We start from the raw sequence: 18,663 nt of genomic DNA, 5'->3' as shown, positions 1-18,663 counted from the left end.
AAATGTTGTTTTGCCTCTTTCATATTAATTTGTGGTGGTTGAGAAGCAGAAGAATAACTTGTTAGAAGTGTTAAACCAAAGAAAGTAAGCCGTTTTGAGATTTATATAGTTCGCTTTTAACAGTTTGAAACTCGAAACATCCACGACCGTTTAGCCTTTTTCTTTATAATTGTTACTATATTTTCAGCATGCAATAGTGTATTTGCAAATAATTGAGGTGAGACAATAACCAAATGGCAGTTCATTTGAATAACATTTATATATCAATTTTATCAAACCTTATATTAAATGGACTCAAAGAAATTGCCTACAGATTCTACATCACCAAGGCTTTATTTTCCTTTATACGTCTAATAGTATCTAGCCAACAATCGGATCATAACTAATAAGAATACCAAATCTTGAATTCTTTTAGTCTGAAATCAAGCGTGTACATTAAAACACGTACTTATAAATTGCATCAGCAACTCCGTCTTCATCATTACTGACACCGATTACATTAGCTATAGCTTTCGTTTTCTCGGACCCATTACCCAAAGCAATCCCTAAAGAAGCCAATTCGAGCATCTCAATATCATTTTCACCATCACCAATCGCCATCACCTCCTCTGCAGTCGCTCCAAAATGGTTAAGCAACATTCTGACTCAACTACCCTTTGAACTGCCAGGTGGAACGAGCTCAAGCATGTCAGGAAGTGCTTGTACAACAGAGGCGCGACCCGCTGTTGCTTCTGACCAGTATGGCCTTAGTGTGCTCGTCACCCCTTCAACAGTGTCCATAAATAAAACCTTCTGTAGTTTCAATTAAACAAGACATCATGGATTAATAGCTAGTTGGGTCAATTACACAAATGGTCCTTGTAATTTTGTTTATTTTTTTATCTAACAAGTCAGATGCATTTATAGTAGGAAAAAAAATAATATTTTATAAATAAATTAAGTACCTGTACTTCACCACTGCTTAAGAGGTGATCCACCGAAGACATAATCTCTGTCTATCAAAAAATAATATTATTAGAGGCCCATAGGGTTCTACTTGCCACAACTGTAAACTAATATCGTATTAGTCTAAAATGTATTACAAGAAAAGAGCCACTCTAATTTTAGAGATGGAAAGGGGGCTATTAATAAATATAACATAATAGGACGAGGTTACATGCAAGGACCTACAGATAAGGGCTTAGGTTACATGCAATGAACTATAAGAACAATAATCTAGTATCTGATGTACGACATTGCCATGAACCGACATAGAAGACTAACAACAAAGGAAATACCTGGTCGTGTGATTGTTAAATTATTAAACGTTCTAACCAATTTTCTGTATCGCTTAGGATCTTTCATCGGATTCCCGTCCTATAAAAGAAGCTTCCCCGTTGGAAGCATTGGGTTATTAGCGGGCTTGCAACCCAGTAAACCACACCCAGTCAACATATCAAGAACATACTTTCGTTGTGAGAGAAGTATTTATTGCGAAGAATGAAATACTTCAAGCCAAGGAAGTACTGAAGTTGTCTAATACTTGGACGATGATCATGCATACAAGGTACACACCCGAAAATTTCCGGTGTGAGTAGAAATGGATTTCCTTTAGAAAACAAAACAATAAATGGGGTTTGATCAAGTACATTTGATGGCATGCGATTTATTATATAACAAGCCATAAGAATAGCGTCACCGAAAATCTATCTAAAACATGTGACTGAAATAGTACGTGTGATATCCAACAAATGGCAATTTTTGCGTTCAATAACGCCATTTGTTGGGATGCATGCAGGCAAGAAGACTCATGGACAATGCCATGTGTTTCCAAATATGTCGAAAATTCATTGGAGAAATATTTTGTAGCATTATCGGTGTGTAGGGTTTTAATTGAGGCGTTGCACTGATTTTGGATATAATAATGAAACTCATGAAAAATGGAATTAATTTCACTACGAGCTTTCAAAAGATAAACCCAAGTAGCACGAGAATAATCATCAATGGAAATGGTAAAGTACTGAAAACCCAGTGTGTATTTAACCAATAAGAACCCAATACATCAAAATGTACAAGTTCAAATATAAAATAGGTTTTTTTACACTTTTAGGAATAAGAACGTCGTTTATGTTTACCAAGCCCAAACGACTAACAACGAAAATAATCAGAAATAGAGATATCTAGTCTCATTTTCCTCAGAACCGTTGCAAAAGGATGACCTAACAGACAGTAATCCTCCTTGACAGTGATATAAGATAAATTTGTTGTAGGGTGTGACAACAGGGACATACAATAGAGACCTCCTGATCGGTGCCAATTACCCGGTTTGTGCCTGGTTCCCAAAGACACAATGAGTTGGGTTAAAGGCCTCATAAAAATTATTTTGTTTTGTAAATCTGACTAAGGTTGTGTTTGTTTTTGCTTAAAGGTCTGCAAGGAGCCTATGTATGTGGACGCGCAGACATAAGCTCTTGAAGACCGTTTGTTTTTTTAAGAAAAATGATCTGAAAATTGTTTTTATGGTCTTAAAAATAAGTTTTTTTCACCATCTTCACACTTCTTCACACTTCTTAACATCATACAAAGTACCAACACTCAATGTTCAACACCACCACCCACCGTGCGCCACCACCACCACCACCATCCACCGTCCGCCGCCGCCACCACCCCATACCACGTACGCCGCCGCCAACACCCATCACCACCGTCCGTCGCTGCCACCACCCACAACCACCGTCCGCCGCCACCACCACCCACCACCACTGTCCAACACCACCACCACCCACCACCACCACCACCACCCAGCGTCTGTCGCCACCACCACCACCACCACCACCACCGTCAACCACTCACCCACTACCACCACCGTTAACCACCCACCACCACCCCCTTCGGCCACTACCACCACCATCCACCACCACCACCACCACCCACCATTCGTCGCCACTACCCACCGTCCGCCGCCACCACCATCCACCACCACCACCCCACCATAACCATCCACCACCGCCAGCCACAACCATCCACCACCACCATAGTCCACCACCCACCACCACCGTTCATCACCACCACCTCCTATTGTCGGCTAATGGCTACCATCACGGTCCACCACCCACCACCACAACCGTCCATCACCACCACCCACCGTTCACCGCCTACCACAATCGTCTACCACCACCCACTTCCATAGTTCGTACACCACTACAATTATTTTAGCAGTCTACAAACGTTAAATGACTTTTATCTACTGTAATATATATGATAGGTAACTACTTTTCATCTTATGCAGACAATATCCAGTTTATAAAACAAACAGTATTATATTTTCAGATTGCAGACCTTCAGACCACATCTTCAGTTGCAGACATTAAATCAGATGAAATAAGATTGCAGACAATTTTTTGTCTTCAAAAACAAACATCACCTAATTGTACAAAGGCTGTGCGAGAAAAATATATGAACAAATAGGATGGAAGACATGTTTTGATTTTTTGGGTTACTGATATCGGATGCCACGAACGGGATATGAAGTTGCATCAGTAACTCAAACCGGTGCATGGTAAACATTGTGTAGGCTAGAAAATGCCTTGATACCTAGTCATGTGATGACTGGCTCCAGGACAACTACTCACATTGAGTCGAGGCTAGAATACTTACCTGGATATGACAAGTTCGTTTGAGGAAGAGGCAACTGGGAAGCAAGAAACAGTTGAATCTGAACATACTCCTCTTTGGTAAATGCATAAGTATGTTTGTTGTCTCCCATGGCACATAGAACTGTAATATAGTGATCTCCGATATGGTAAACAGTAGTTCGCACAAAATAAACATGCAATCAACATACACGTATGAACGATTAATAGCGGGCTGAAACAGGTGAATGTCAGCGAATCGGAAGTCTAACGAGGAATAATAAACCGATGAAAATGTCGAAAAAGCGTGACCAGAGACTGACTGAAACAATCTTCGGACAGAAAGCAGGTGCAGGTGGTGCTGGAGATAGATTCCTGCAGCGGCAGGTGGGGGCATGCAGCAAAGGCAGGGACGAAAACAGAAAGGAGGTACCCAGTGACTAGAGCTTGAAACAAAATCAGTCTGGACAGGAAATGGGTTCAGACGGTGGTCGGAGGCAGAATCCGACAGTTTTATTCAAGGGGTGTAGATCGGGGGTCGTGGAGACAGGATGGTGGTAGCGGTGAGTTGAAAAGGCGAGCTGAAAAAGGATTTCGTGAACAACTGCTGGTTGTGAATAACCGAACACAGAGGTGAAGAAACATTAACCGGACCCCGGGCAGATTACTGGTAACCTGGGGGTTGGATAGCTGTTTCCCACGAGGGGTTAGACCCTTGGAAGATGGTTCTTCTGATAACCTGCAAAACAGACAACCGTGAGCTCGTCACTGAGAAGGGGGGGGGGGTTCCTCCTTGTGACCACCCTCGGCGTGAGAATCAGACTAGATTGCTCTTTAAATATAAAAGTATATTAAGAGATTGCTAGAGCAGATATCAGGTATATTATGATGATAATATGATAATGTAATGTGTCGATGATCATACCATTTGGGGTATTTATAGCCGAAGGTAGGTTTCCAAGGAGGTATGGCCGGCTGCAACAGTGTTCCTGTTCATCAACAGTAGCCTACGCACGTGCCCTGCTGGTAGTTGGTGGGTAGGCAGCGGCTGATAGTGACCAGGCCTGCTGTATACTGTTCCCTTTCCACCAACTGCCGGCTACGCACGTGGTATGACAGTAGTTGGTGAGTAGGCAGCGGCTAATAGTGATACAGTACAGGAGCATGCTGCTCGCCATGCTGTATCAGTGAGCTGTCGTATCTCTGATCAGATCTTTCGCCCATACCTCGTCAGGTACAGTAAAAGGTCCTTCAGTATACAGACTGGCTTATTTGGGCGGGAGTATTCCCCCTCCCGCCTCTGTGCGGGATTGCTCCCGGCTTTGCTCATTCCTTCAGGTGACACTGAATGATCGAGAGCTAAGTACCTAGTGCGTGTAGCCATGCTGCGCGGGTGGCCTTCCCTCATGGCTTGTATCCGAGGCTGCGGGAACAGGCGGAGTCCTTCACCATGGGAGGCATTTCCTGCGGGAACAGCTTGCGTACTGCGCGTAAGGACGTCACGTCTCTGAGCATGGTTGGTCCTGCGGATCCAGTTGGTTTTTGCGCAGACGTCCCTGTTTAAGGTGAGTCTTGCGGGACCAAATGGGCTCTACTGGGACCTACCTCTTCAAGTCCCCCCAGTCCAATGTTCTTCTCATGCGTGTTTAATAAAGTGAGGTGAACTTTTGGACTTTGAGCAAAGGGTTTTGAAAAGGGTTTTGTAAGGTTTTCCATGGGGATTCTTTCCGCGGAAGTCCTTGTCACTTGCAGAAATGCCCGAGTTTCCTGCTTGGTCTTTGGGTATGATGCGGGTAGGTCTGTAACCTCCTCGCAAGTCAGGAGCATTGAGTCCCAGTTGTATGGATTTTCCATGAGGTTTTGGTAGTTTTGAACATAGTGATCAATTATGTTAAGACCACCAATTCCATCCTGGAGCTTCAAACAACGTAGTTCTCGACGTTCCCGCTATGCGGGGATGTTATTTCCGTTTCCGCTAGCATTGCCCAGAAGATCCTTCTTGGTTTCAATTCCCAGCGGAGCGCTAGGTATGTGAAGGGTTTTGCCTTGACACTGTACCTGCGCTCGTCTTACGGTTACTTTACTTCCAAGGTATTCCTGGCGTCAATTCCCTGCGGGTGCTAGGTATGTGGAGGGTTTTGCCTTTACACTGTACCCGCACCCGTCTTGTAGTTACTTGGTTGCCGAGGAATACTTGGCTTCAATTCCCTGCGGGTGCTAGGTATGTGAAGGGTTTTGCCTTAACACTGTACTCGCGGCCGTCTTACGGTTACTTGTTTGCCAAGGTTTATTTGGCTTCAATTCCCTGCGGGTGCTAGGTATGTGAAGGGTTTTGCCTTTACACTGTACCCGCATCCGTCTTACGGTTACTTGTTTGCCAAGTTTTATTTGGCTTCAATTCCCTGCGGGTGCTAGGTATGTGAAGGGTTTTGCCTTTACACTGTACCCGCATCCGTCTTACGGTTACTTGTTTGCCAAGGGGTAAGGGGTATTTTCCCGCTTACCTTTTAATATTTTCAAATTTTTTGAATTTTGAAATTCGAAGAGTTGGTGAAAAGATAAGAACAGTCCAAACCTATGAAACGTCGTGCGACGGTTTCTTCTGACTGTGTCAGGACGTGCAGGAAGTTATGGTGACGTGACAGAACATGGTCATTCCAGACGCTTTTCCTGGCGCGTGGGCACGATTTTTCGGGCGCGTGGCCGCGAAATTACTGGCACACGTCCTGTCAACAGCTGTTGCCAGCCTGCTTTTTGCCACGTGTCAAAGTTTCATTGCACCTTCGATTTCTCTCTCCTCCGCATTAAATTCACCGCATTAATTGCGATTAGTATATAAAGGGGGAGAGGCCTCTTTGTAATCCACACTTTCACCTCTCTTCTTCTTCTTAGTGATTTCCGGCAAATACTCCCCTTTTTCAGGCAAGCATTTTCCCGAAATCACTCTTCTTTCTGCAAAAATGTCTTCTCATGATGCTGAAGCTGTAGCCGACGATAGGAGTACTGCTGGCGAGTGCCAGTGTGCTCTACCTGTCGATCAGTACCAGTACATTGTCAGGAAGTTCATGCTCGAGTCTCTCGAGCCTGAGTTTCCTGAATCCCACCAGACTGTGTACGATGCCCCCAGTGGCAAGATCGGGGTATATGCTGCATTCTTTGTTTATGGGAACCTTAGGTTCCCATTGACAAAGTTTGTGTACCGTGTCCTGGAGAGGCACGGGGTGCACCTGACCGAGGTGCATCCGATGGCGATTGCCAAGGTCCGGCACTTCGAGTGGGTGTGTCGGATTCTGGGTATTGAGCCCTACGTGGACCGCCTGATGACCTTTTATACTTGGAGGTGCGTCCAGGGGTGGTACACCCTGACAACCCGTATTAAGGGTTTGAAGATCTGCGTGACCGAGCGCAGTCTCCGATCGTGGAAGCGGGAGTTCTTCTACATCTCTGCCCGCGCCATCCCCATTGCTATGAAGTTCAAGAAGGGTCAAGCGCTTCCGAGCCTTCACGCTTCCAGCTACCAGGAGGCGGAATGGTTCGCGAAGATATCCCGGGTCCAATCTCCGGTTTACCGGTTTGCGGAGTCCGGGATGGTGCTGCTGGGGATGAGCCGGGTATGGAAGGATGCGTCCCGGTTTCCCATCCTTCTTGAATATGGTTTGAACTCTATTCCTTATGGTATGTCTTGTCTTTCTTGCTGATATTAGTTAATTTTCTAACTGTTTCTTTTTCTTTCAGAGGGGAATAATTTGGAGTCGCTCCTGTTCCCGCGGGAAGCTGACAGTCCCGTGCGGGTGGGCACTCGTGCTCTGGACGACAATGAGTTGCCCATCCTGGAGCAAACGGCGGATAGGTTTGTGGAGGTCTATCCGCCGGGCCAAGAGATCCTGAGCCACCGGCGGCCAGGTAAGGAGATATTCTATCCTGAACCCCTCAATGCTATACCCGTTGCTGGAAATCCTTACATCCTGTCTTCTTCTGAGGAATCCGCAGATGGTCCTCCCCTTGTGCGGAAGAAGAAGGCTGCTGCCGGCGTGAAGGGGAAGGAGAAGGCCTCCACAGCTGATCCAGTGGTTCTCTCTGACTCGGAGTCAGATAGTGAAGAGGTGGCGGGGAAGCCCGGTGGTGAGGAGACCACTACTCCGGAGGCTACGACCGTTACCTCCGGAGAACCAACGAAGACGACGGTGACCGGTACCAAGAGGCCGGCTCCATCGGGTTCCTCCCCGCCCGTCCGTACGTTCAGGGTCAAGAAAACCCGTAAGTACAATCATAATGTCTGCAGATTTATCGCTATAAATTTATCTAACACTTTCTTCTTTGTGCAGGCGTGGGTGTTGACGCATTCCGGGGTGAAGCGCAGGGGAGTATCCCCCCGCCAATGACGGTAGGCTCGGTCAGCCTTCCTGAGGCGTCGACCCAGGCGCCTGCGCCTGCATCCGCTGGCCCAGTTGCTCATTCCTTTGAGCCAACTGTTCCGGCAGAGATGACGTCACCGCCGGCTGTGAGTGCGATTTTTACAGCATCCTTCACAGAGCCGGCGGTTACTGCTGCTGCTTACAAGGCGGCGACCACGGCGGCGACCACAACGGCGACCACGGCGGCTGCCGCCATGCCCGCGCCACCGGCACCGATGGCCGGACCATCAGGTACGCGCAGGGCTTCCCGTCGATTTTTGCCACCTTCCCGTCTGCCTGACCTGTTGGATGGATTTCCTTTAGGTTCAGGTGATGGGTTTGGCGGCTATCGGCCTGTCATTGACCCTACAGGTGCGTAGGGTTCCTTTCTTTTTCCCTTATGTTTTTTATCATCTTTTCCTTACTGCTTTTGTTTCTTTTGCAGTGTCGGATTCCAATGAAGTGTATGTTCCTTGATGGAACATACGCCGAGGAACAACCCTTCGCACACCTGTGGAGTGCGTGGACTGGGCTCGCCACGCTGCTCCTCCGGGTGCGTTGGGGGAAGCCATGGTTAGCTACCAGGAGGGTAGGCTAACTAATGAGCTTCGGGTTCTCCAGGCCCGGATGCAGCCGCGCGTCGAGCTGCTTTGTCGTGAAAACGACAAGTTGAAAGCAGCTCGCGCCAAGGACATATCTGAGGCGCGTGCTCTTCGGGAGGAGAACCAACAGCTGGCGGCAGCTGTCGCCGACAAGGAGAAGGCCTTCAAGGCCCTCGAGGTTGAAGTTCAGGCGCGACTCGAGGCCCGCTCCAAGGCTGCCCAAGCTGTGAATGAACAGCTTCGGCTGGCCAGGGAGACTGCGCGAAACGCAACCGAGAGGGCTGCCAAGGCTGAAGCCGTTGCTGAGCCTTTGCGTGTGGAGAATGAGGAGCTGAAAGGCAAATTAGAGGCTCTCCAACGCGCTCATGATGCCTTGGCAATGGAAGATGCCAAGAAACTCCAGGAAATCCTGGACCAGAGGGGGGTGCTTGACCAGACCCAGCGGAAGCTTAAGGGCGTCGAAGAGGCTGCCGCAAAGGAAGTTTTACTTGCCAACCTTAACAAGAGCGAAGCCGAACGCGCCCATAACGAAGCTCAAGCTGCCCTCCAATGGCTTCTTCGAGAAGCGTTGCCTCAGGTATGTTTAGTTTTATCTTCACGCTTTTCTTTTGTAAGAAAAGGTTCTAATACTTGTGTTTTCTTTGTAGGTTGTGCGTCGTGTCTTTTCAGAGACCTCTTACGATGATGCTATGACCGCAGCCCTCAACGGTTCTCATGAGGATGGGGAAAAGGCCGGCTTCTTGCTTGGTCTAGGGTTTGTTGAGAAAGGCGTCCCGCCTTCCAACTTCCCTTTGTTCAATGTGGATACCGAAGCCATTTATGACCAAGCATTGAATCAATACGCCGCCTTCCCGCATCCAGTGGTGGAGAAGGTGGACGAAGTAGCTGCTGCTGATGATGGGTTAGCTGTCCTCAAAGCGTTCCTCGAACCACCCCGTTCTTCTGACGGAGCGGGTCCAAGTGGAAGCGTCCCTGAAGCTTGATCCTGAAGATCCCTTCCCATTGCTAAGATAGACTTGTATAGTTTTTTTTTTTTTTTTTTTTTTTTTTTTTCTTTTAGGCGGGTAGTTTCCCGGCCATTCTTGTAATATATTCTTGAAATATTAATCTTTTTGCGTATAAGATTGTTATTTCCTTCTTTGGGTTCCTTGCTTTATAAACTTATGACTTGCATACTTAGTTTAAATTAGCAATTTTCCAAGTGTTTAGAATAAGAACCTTTGAACGTGGTTGATAGTGGGTTAAAGTTTCGCTTCCTCCTTCGTGATTGTGCGGGTGGAACCGTCACTTGCACTTGGTAGGATGGCTAAACTTTAACTTATATCTGACCTGCGTGTAGGTTTTCCTTTTCGAAATTTCTAAGGCATTAAGATAAGTTGACCTTTGAACGTGGTTGATAACAGGAAGTCTTGCTTCCTCTTTCGTGATTGTGCGGGTAGAACCGTCACTTGCACTTAGTAGGATGGCAAAACTTTACCCTTATCTGACCTGCGTGTAGGTTTTTCTTACCTTTTGAGGATAAGTTAACCTTTGAACGTGGTTGATAATAGGTGTGAAGTTTTGCTTCCTCTTTCGTGATTGTGCGGGTAGAACCGTCACTTGCACTTAGTAGGATGGCAAAACTTTACCCTTATCTGACCTGCGTGTAGGTTTTTCTTACCTTTTGAGGATAAGTTAACCTTTGAACGTGGTTGATAATAGGTGTGAAGTTTTGCTTCTTCTTTCGTGATTGTGCGGGTAGAACCGTCACTTGCACTTAGTAGGATGGCAAAACTTTACCCTTATCTGACCTGCGTGTAGGTTTTTCTTACCTTTTGAGGATAAGTTAACCTTTGAACGTGGTTGATAATAGGTGTGAAGTTTTGCTTCCTCTTTCGTGATTGTGCGGGTAGAACCGTCACTTGCACTTAGTAGGATGGCAAAACTTTACCCTTATCTGACCTGCGTGTAGGTTTTTCTTACCTTTTGAGGATAAGTTAACCTTTGAACGTGGTTGATAATAGGTGTGAAGTTTTGCTTCCTCTTTCGTGATTGTGCGGGTAGAACCATCACTTGCACTTAGTAGGATGGCAAAACTTTACCCTTATCTGACCTGCGTGTAGGTTTTTCTTATCCTTTTTAAGAATTTTGTTTTGAAACGTTCGACGCGCGGTTGTCGATAGGTTAGTGTTCATTTTCCTTTCATGATTCATGCGGATATACCGGCACTTTCATTTAATGGGATAATTGAATTCTCCTTCAACTGACTCTGCGTGAAGGTTTGCCACGTTATTGGGTTCGTGCGGGTAAGACCGCCTTCCCACGCAACGACTTCACGTAATGTGAATGCCGTCACCAGTGTTGGATAGTTTAACCGTTCGATGCGCGGTTGTTGATAGGTTATTATTCAGTTTTCTTAATGATTCATGCGGATAGACCGACACTTTCATTTTTGGGTGCTGAACTTTTTCCCCTTCAACTGACCTGCGTGAAGGTTTGTCACGTTGCTGGGTTCGTGCGGGTAGGACCGCCTTCCCATGCAATGACGACGTAATTATGCGGTGAAAACCGGCATATTAGTTCAGAAAAGTATAAATGTAAAATCATCAGCTTCGGTGTTCTTAAAGAGAATCATTTCCATTAGAAGTGGCTCTTGGCCTTTTCTTTACAAATTGGAATTGATTTACATGCAGACTGTGTAAATGAGCTCCCTTCCATGTTGGGATGGGAGTGCCATCGAGCCGATACGCACCTGGTTCGGGATCTCGTTCTTTACGCAGCATGTAGTCTCGATTTTGAAGCTGGAATTGATTCGTGTTTTTCCCAGCTGGGGTTCTATACGCACTCGCCTGCTCAGCCTTTATTACGCCACGAGGTGCGCGAGCGTCCCATCTCTGACAAATGCTTCGACCATGTCTTTTACGTCTATGCATTCTTCAGTGTTGTGGCCCTTTGTCTTGTGAAAGTCACAGTATTTGCTCCGATCAGCATCGTGACGATGTCGGATTATTGGAGGCTTTGGCCATGGGAGCTCTTCAGTGGCGAATATCTCAGTGACGCTTTTGGTGAGTGGCGTCCATCTGGAGTTCCGGTGCGACTGTACATTATCCCTTCCGTCCAACCGATGTTGCAAGCCGGATGAGGTGTCAAAGTTTACCCTTGACTGCCAAATGCCTAGCTTTCGTTTTTTATTTAGTCGGGCGGTGAGGACGTTGTCTTCTCTCGTCCTCTGGGTGTAGAGGTTTGTGCTCTGTGGGAGATCTCTACCCAGTTGCTTCTCTGTTTCCGCATAGCGTTTTGCTGCTGTCATGATGCCATCCCATGTGGATGGAATGCCATCTTTACCCGTTAGGGTGCGGATGAGCTCTGGGTCATGTGCGCCCTGGATGAAGGCAGCGCGAACGAGATCTTCGCTGATATTGCCCAAACTTAGCTTCTTTGAGTTGAAGCGAGTGATGAAGTTTGGCAGAGATTCATCTTCCTCTCGTATGCATTTGAGGATTGTCCATTGCTCCTCGGTATACTTTCGTTGCTGGCTGAAGTGTTGGCTAAACTTCTGTTGGAAGTCTGCCCAGTCGTAGATGTGGTTGACCGGTAGACGATCGAACCATGCTCTAGCAGCCCCCACCAGCGTCATTTGGAACATGTAACACCACGTGGGTTCCGTCCAATTACTGACGGTTGCCCCCGCTATGAATCTGTTCAAATGATCGTCTGGATCAGATATACCGTCATATGTGCCTATGTTAGGCATTTGTTTGGCACTCTTTGGGGCGATTGCTTCAGCAATGTCCCTTGCAAATTTGGACGTTCCTGCATTTGCAACGTTTGGTCTGAACGTTTTAGAGAAGTCCCGTGGACTTCCACCTGTGCTTTTTGGTTTGAAGGCTTGTCCAAAATGCCTTTTCGGTTGGGATTCCGTTTCCTTACGCTTCCCTTTTGCCCTATGGCGAGGGTTCGCGTCGGAGTCGGATTCCTCCGAGTCATCCTCCCAGTATTCGAATTCGTCGGCCTGTTGCACGGAACGCAAGCGTTCGTCCAACTCAGCCTGGAATTCCTTTTGTCGTGCCTCCGCCCATGCCTTAACTTCATCGAGGGTCTGGCGGGGGAGTCTTCGTTTCTCAAACTGGATATCGGTGGATCCCAATAGGTGATCATTTACTGCACTTGCCCCAGCTTTGGTAAGTGGGGTAGTGTTCGTAAAATTTACTTCACTTGCCCCGGCTTCGGTAGCCGGGGTAGTGTTCGTAAAAACTGTGTTGCCGGTGTTCATCCCAGTAGCTGGGGTTGTGGTTACCGGAATTTCTCTAACCATCTTTGTAGAAGTTTGCAAAAACTGGAGAAAAATAAAGTTCTAGCTTTATGCACGGATGGCGCCAATGAAGAAACATTAACCGGACCCCGGGCAGATTACTGGTAACCTGGGGGTTGGATAGCTGTTTCCCACGAGGGGTTAGACCCTTGGAAGATGGTTCTTCTGATAACCTGCAAAACAGACACCGTGAGCTCGTCACTGAGAAGGGGGGGGGTTCCTCCTTGTGACCACCCTCCGGCGTGAGAATCAGACTAGATTGCTCTTTAAATATAAAAGTATATTAAGAGATTGCTAGAGCAGATATCAGGTATATTATGATGATAATATGATAATGTAATGTGTCGATGATCATACCATTTGGGGTATTTATAGCCGAAGGTAGGTTTCCAAGGAGGTATGGCCGGCTGCAACAGTGTTCCTGTTCATCAACAGTAGCCTACGCACGTGCCCTGCTGGTAGTTGGTGGGTAGGCAGCGGCTGATAGTGACCAGGCCTGCTGTATACTGTTCCCTTTCCACCAACTGCCGGCTACGCACGTGGTATGACAGTAGTTGGTGAGTAGGCAGCGGCTAATAGTGATACAGTACAGGAGCATGCTGCTCGCCATGCTGTATCAGTGAGCTGTCGTATCTCTGATCAGATCTTTCGCCCATACCTCGTCAGGTACAGTAAAAGGTCCTTCAGTATACAGACTGGCTTATTTGGGCGGGAGTATTCCCCCTCCCGCCTCTGTGCGGGATTGCTCCCGGCTTTGCTCATTCCTTCAGGTGACACTGAATGATCGAGAGCTAAGTACCTAGTGCGTGTAGCCATGCTGCGCGGGTGGCCTTCCCTCATGGCTTGTATCCGAGGCTGCGGGAACAGGCGGAGTCCTTCACCATGGGAGGCATTTCCTGCGGGAACAGCTTGCGTACTGCGCGTAAGGACGTCACGTCTCTGAGCATGGTTGGTCCTGCGGATCCAGTTGGTTTTTGCGCAGACGTCCCTGTTTAAGGTGAGTCTTGCGGGACCAAATGGGCTCTACTGGGACCTACCTCTTCAAGAGGTGACTTTGAAGCAAGGAGTAGACATAGGTTCTTTATTGGAATGGGAGTCGGGACAGGAAAACAGGATGAAAAACTAGGAGCGGGATACAAGTTTGTATCAGGAGCTTTAGCTCTTATACCATATAAACTCGTATTGTATTAAAATGAAGTGTATATATTACAATTAGAGAGCCACTGATCTATTCATAGCGATTGAAAGGGGGATCTTAGTAAAAGTAATTACATAGTAGGGGCTAGGTTACATGCAAGGACCTATAGGTAAATAACTTATTAACAACAACAAATAAAAGAGAATGTTGACTCAAATACCTTTGGCTCGTTATATATGGTGTGAAGCGAGTCCACAAGCGGATGGCTAAATAAAGTCAAACAACGATTCTCACTGAATGCGATAAATGGAATATTGTGTTCAAAAGAGTAATGAAATGCCTGCAACAATTGCAGCATATTTGACATTCAAATTTGAAGAAAAAAGTTAGGAATCTAAATTTCTATTAATAGAAAATACCTCTTTGCAAACATCTATGTCCAAATTTCTTCTGTAAATTTCCTGGCCTTGTGTACCATAAACAAGCAAACCCTAAAAGATTTACAAGTGAGGAGTTAAGAGTAAGAACTAAAAAGATGATGCTTTGATAATAACTAAAATAAGACAAAAAAAAAAGGATATAATATCAACCAAAATCGGTAACATATCAAACCTGTATGAAAACACCAGGTGAATACTCCAAGGCAATTCCGTCTCTGCCTGCTAAATCTACCGTCTTCAGAAGAGTAAGAGCGCCTAGACGGGTCTGTCATTCGTTTGACCCGTTTACGTTGTTAGATATAAAGTTATAAACATTAACCAAGTTCGACCGTTAATAAGTGAGTAAAGAACAATCACTTTGTAAATTTATCACAAAATTTCTTTTTTTCTTACTTTTCCAGTGGCTAAAACCAACTTTACTCCTCTTGATGAAGCCTCTTTTAAGCCTTCACATTTGTGTTAGATACTTGACCTTCAACAACGTGCCTTATGTCCATCGAAATGAGTGAAAATTAATAATTATATGTCAATTATGCATAAAATGTGTAAGAAACATGTGAAGTCGAACTTACCATCCATATCGCAGAAGATGTAATTGAACTTTGGCTTGTAGAACCGAAGACTGCCTGCTTTCTTCCTTCCTTTTGACAATTCAAATGTAAGGATAGTTTACTAATACGTACTTTGAAGTAGAGATGGTCAAAAAAACCGGTTGGGGAACCAGTTTGCCGGTTTAAACCGGAAACCGGTTTTTACGAAAACCGGTTTTTTAAAAACCGGTTTGACCGGTTTACAAACCGTCGGTTCGTATTTCGGTTACAAGTTTTAGATCCAAAACCGGTTAACGAACCGGTTAATGGAAAAACCGGTTTTTTTTAAAACCAGTTATTATGAAAAAAACCGGTTATTAACCGGTTATTTTAAAAAAAAAACCGGTTAACCGGTTATTAACCGGTTCTAACCGGTTTCTAAACCGGTCCTAACCGGTTAGACCGGTTAGGGTTTTGACATACAAAAACCGGTTATTAACCGGTCCGGTTATTAACCGAACCGGTTTTTTTCCGGGCCAAAAAAAACCGGTCCGGTTAATAACCGAACCGGTTTTTTTAAAAAAACCGATTTGTGCACCTCTACTTTGAAGTACAAACAGAAAAATCAGAAGGTGGGAGTTTTGACACATTTACATATGAACGAGTTGATTCGAACAACATAACATGCTGGAACTTGGGAGAGTAAATACCATCGGTAGGAGTGCTTGGTAAAGGGTTTTCATCTTCTTCAGCAGTAGATGCACTTTGGATTAATCCTTTGCCTTTCCACCCTAGACTCATCAGAAGACGTTCCTCCTCCTTCTCCATCTCTGCTTTGGCTTCATCACTGAGCTCGTGATCAAATCCCATAAGATGCAACAACCCACGAACCTAAAAGGCGAACATATAAATGATAATATGCATGTGAATGTATTTATGCATATGTATATGCCATATCTAAATACAAATCATACGCTATATTATGTTTATCCGTATATGTTAGAGATAATCGTATTAGTAGAATAGGGGTTCACTAACTTTAGTTATCTTGTTTAGTTTATGTATTTACTATTTATAGTATGATACACATACTATAAGAAGATAAACAAAGACTCTAAAAACGCAACATCCAAACATAATGTATGACAAGGAATAAAAAAACAGTTCTCCTTATTTAACAAAAAACTGCTTAATGAATAAAATAATTGCGTATCCAAACTTAACGTTTTTACGAACCATAAGAAGGCGAATCTCATCAAGAAGAGTGTGCCCTCTTTCCTCGGCTTGTTTTGCAGCTGTTTCAACCGAAATTACTATGTCACCCAACATTAACTGCAAGATGGAAAACAACATGCCATTTTATATTTAGTAATTCATCATTTCACCCCATGAATTAGTTAGATCATCTTAAAATTCAACCCTGGTACATTTAAAAAAGTGACACTTTTTTTTTATTTCTTATAATACGTACTTTGACATCATCATCCACTTTTCACTAAACACCAAAACATTCATATCGATTCAAAAGTAAATTATTGACAACTCAAAACCGATTGTCAAATTCACTAGGTAGGGAGTAGCATATCATAGTTGGAGTTGTTACCATTGGAAGCTTGAGTTCAGGCACATGCTGAGACATAGAAGGAACATCAGTAGCATAATCCGAATTCCTCCAATCTTTATTTAGCTCACGGATGAAATCATCATTGCACAAAACTATTGATAACTCAACACTCTCATATTGCCCAACATCATCAATGGCAGGATCTCTTGTTTTATAATCTGAATCTCTTAAACCATCAAACTCTAGTTTCATAGCCGTTGGAACGTTTAGACGAAGCATTTCTATAATACCCTGTCAAATTCAGAAAAAAAATAGTATTTAAAACATGTGGACCCTCTCCATTCTCATAGATAAATAGACAAGGTATCCACTAAACTTCCAGTATTATTCACTTGCATAAATCACATGACTAAAATATCACACATATCATTATCAATACTTGGAGTTCGGGCTATACCAGAACTAGACATTCGGTGAACGACAGGAAGTTTACTTATGTTCATTCGTTTAATAAATGAACAAAAAATTACGTTCAATCAACTAAATGAACGAACACGAACAGAGGCCATGTTCCGTTCTATCGTATTAGTGAATGCTCAATAATGTGTTTGTTTATGTTCCTTCATCAAAAGTTTTTTCTAATACATTTTAATGACATTTTTAATCTTATCATATAAATTTAAGCAAAATTTTCAATTATAAAAGTAATAACACAAACATATTTACGAGTATTATGTGACAATTTATATTTAAAATTAACATATGAATATGAATGTTACAAAATTAGTAGCCAGACTGAAATATTAGACACTAACCATTCTCAGTTAGCCAAATCATATTAAACATTGTTTATATTGATGAACCGTTCACAAACAAGTTCATTTCCTTAATGAACATACACGAACATGAAATTTCATTTAGTTTAACTAGCCAATATATTGAAATTAGGTCATTGCTTTTAAATAAGCAATCATATATAGTTTTGAAATTTAAATCCAACTAAGGATAAGTATAACCAGAAATTCAGGTTCATCAGGCAGCTGTTCTTCAAGACAGATCTTAACATGGAAGTCCAATTCATTTCCGTTCTCCTTCCACCTGGCCAATGAGCGACCTCGCTGCAATGCATACACCTTCCCTCGGAGCCTTCTGGAATGCATACAATCATCTTCACGATTGGTAGAAGCAAACATACCACCAAACGAAGAAATTGAAGCGGACCGAATATTAGGGCGTGCAGAAGGTAAGGAATGCAGTTTGGATGAGGCCGCAGGCGGGGGTGTTAGGAAGATGAGACCAGCGGCAGCAGTCATGGCAGAGGAAGAGTGGACGTTGCTGAGGTAGAGTTAAGAGTTATATAAGAAGGAAACAAGGCCTTATTTGAAAGTGATGTGTGGCGCGTAAATTCATTTAGTTGTTTGTTATATTTCACATGTCTTATTATTAGAGTTTTAATGGGTCAACAGTCATGGGCCTAGTTGGATAACTACAGTGGTTTAGCAGATTTTAATTCACCAATTTAGTTGTTATTTCATAGGTTCTATCATTAGATTATTAATGGGTCAAAAGTCATGGGCTTAGTTCCTGGCTTTTAGGCCTTTGTTTGTGATCAAATGAGGTTTGTTTGTTTATTTTTTAATTAGCTTGAGTCCGCATGTAATTCAAATACAATATTTAATATATAATTGATGTACAATAAACTTTATATCATCTTTGTACTATACCTTTTACAACAGTTTCAAAATAAACAATACATTATTAGACTTGTTTCCCATCGAGTCTTTAAAATAACACTTACGGATAAATGGATGTGGCTCAATGATAGAGCACTAACTTTACTAATGAGAGGTAGGGGTTCGAACCTTACTATCACCAATTTATATGGGAGATATGAGGAATGACCCTGGCTTGTCAGGGTTCGAGCCCCGATCTCACCCGGTTTTACCGCTCCTCGCTGTCGTGCCATTTGGCGGGCGTGGGGGTCGAGTTTTATCCGGGGAATCCCTCAATAGGTGGACCTCTATGGGCTCTGTCCGTCCGGACTCGTGCCGGCTCGGGTTACCTTTAGCCAATGGGGGTGGAGTACCCAGCGG

The 18,663-nt window shown here is 44.3% G+C and overlaps 1 pseudogene across 1 annotated transcript; it reads right to left on the bottom strand.

Moving 5' to 3' along the window:
• Positions 1-345: 345 nt before the first annotated feature.
• On the bottom strand, positions 346-18,247 carry LOC143529642 (endoribonuclease YBEY, chloroplastic-like; annotated as a pseudogene). Its single transcript, XR_013134701.1, has 11 exons — positions 17,587-18,247; positions 16,610-16,861; positions 16,243-16,338; positions 15,717-15,897; positions 15,045-15,117; positions 14,870-14,948; positions 14,649-14,741; positions 14,456-14,527; positions 14,257-14,376; positions 945-995; positions 346-792 (listed from the first exon to the last, which is right to left on the bottom strand). The product of XR_013134701.1 is annotated as an endoribonuclease YBEY, chloroplastic-like (transcript).
• Positions 18,248-18,663: the final 416 nt, after the last annotated feature.

The sequence above is a fragment of the Bidens hawaiensis genome, unplaced genomic scaffold, assembly GCF_021521415.1.
Source record: "Bidens hawaiensis isolate Kalapana, Puna unplaced genomic scaffold, B.hawaiensis_p1.1 tig00008633_1, whole genome shotgun sequence".
In the NCBI taxonomy this organism is placed as follows: Eukaryota; Viridiplantae; Streptophyta; class Magnoliopsida; order Asterales; family Asteraceae; genus Bidens; species Bidens hawaiensis.
The sequence above is the reverse complement of the archived record's forward strand: the minus strand, read 5'-3'. Positions and strand labels throughout refer to the sequence as shown.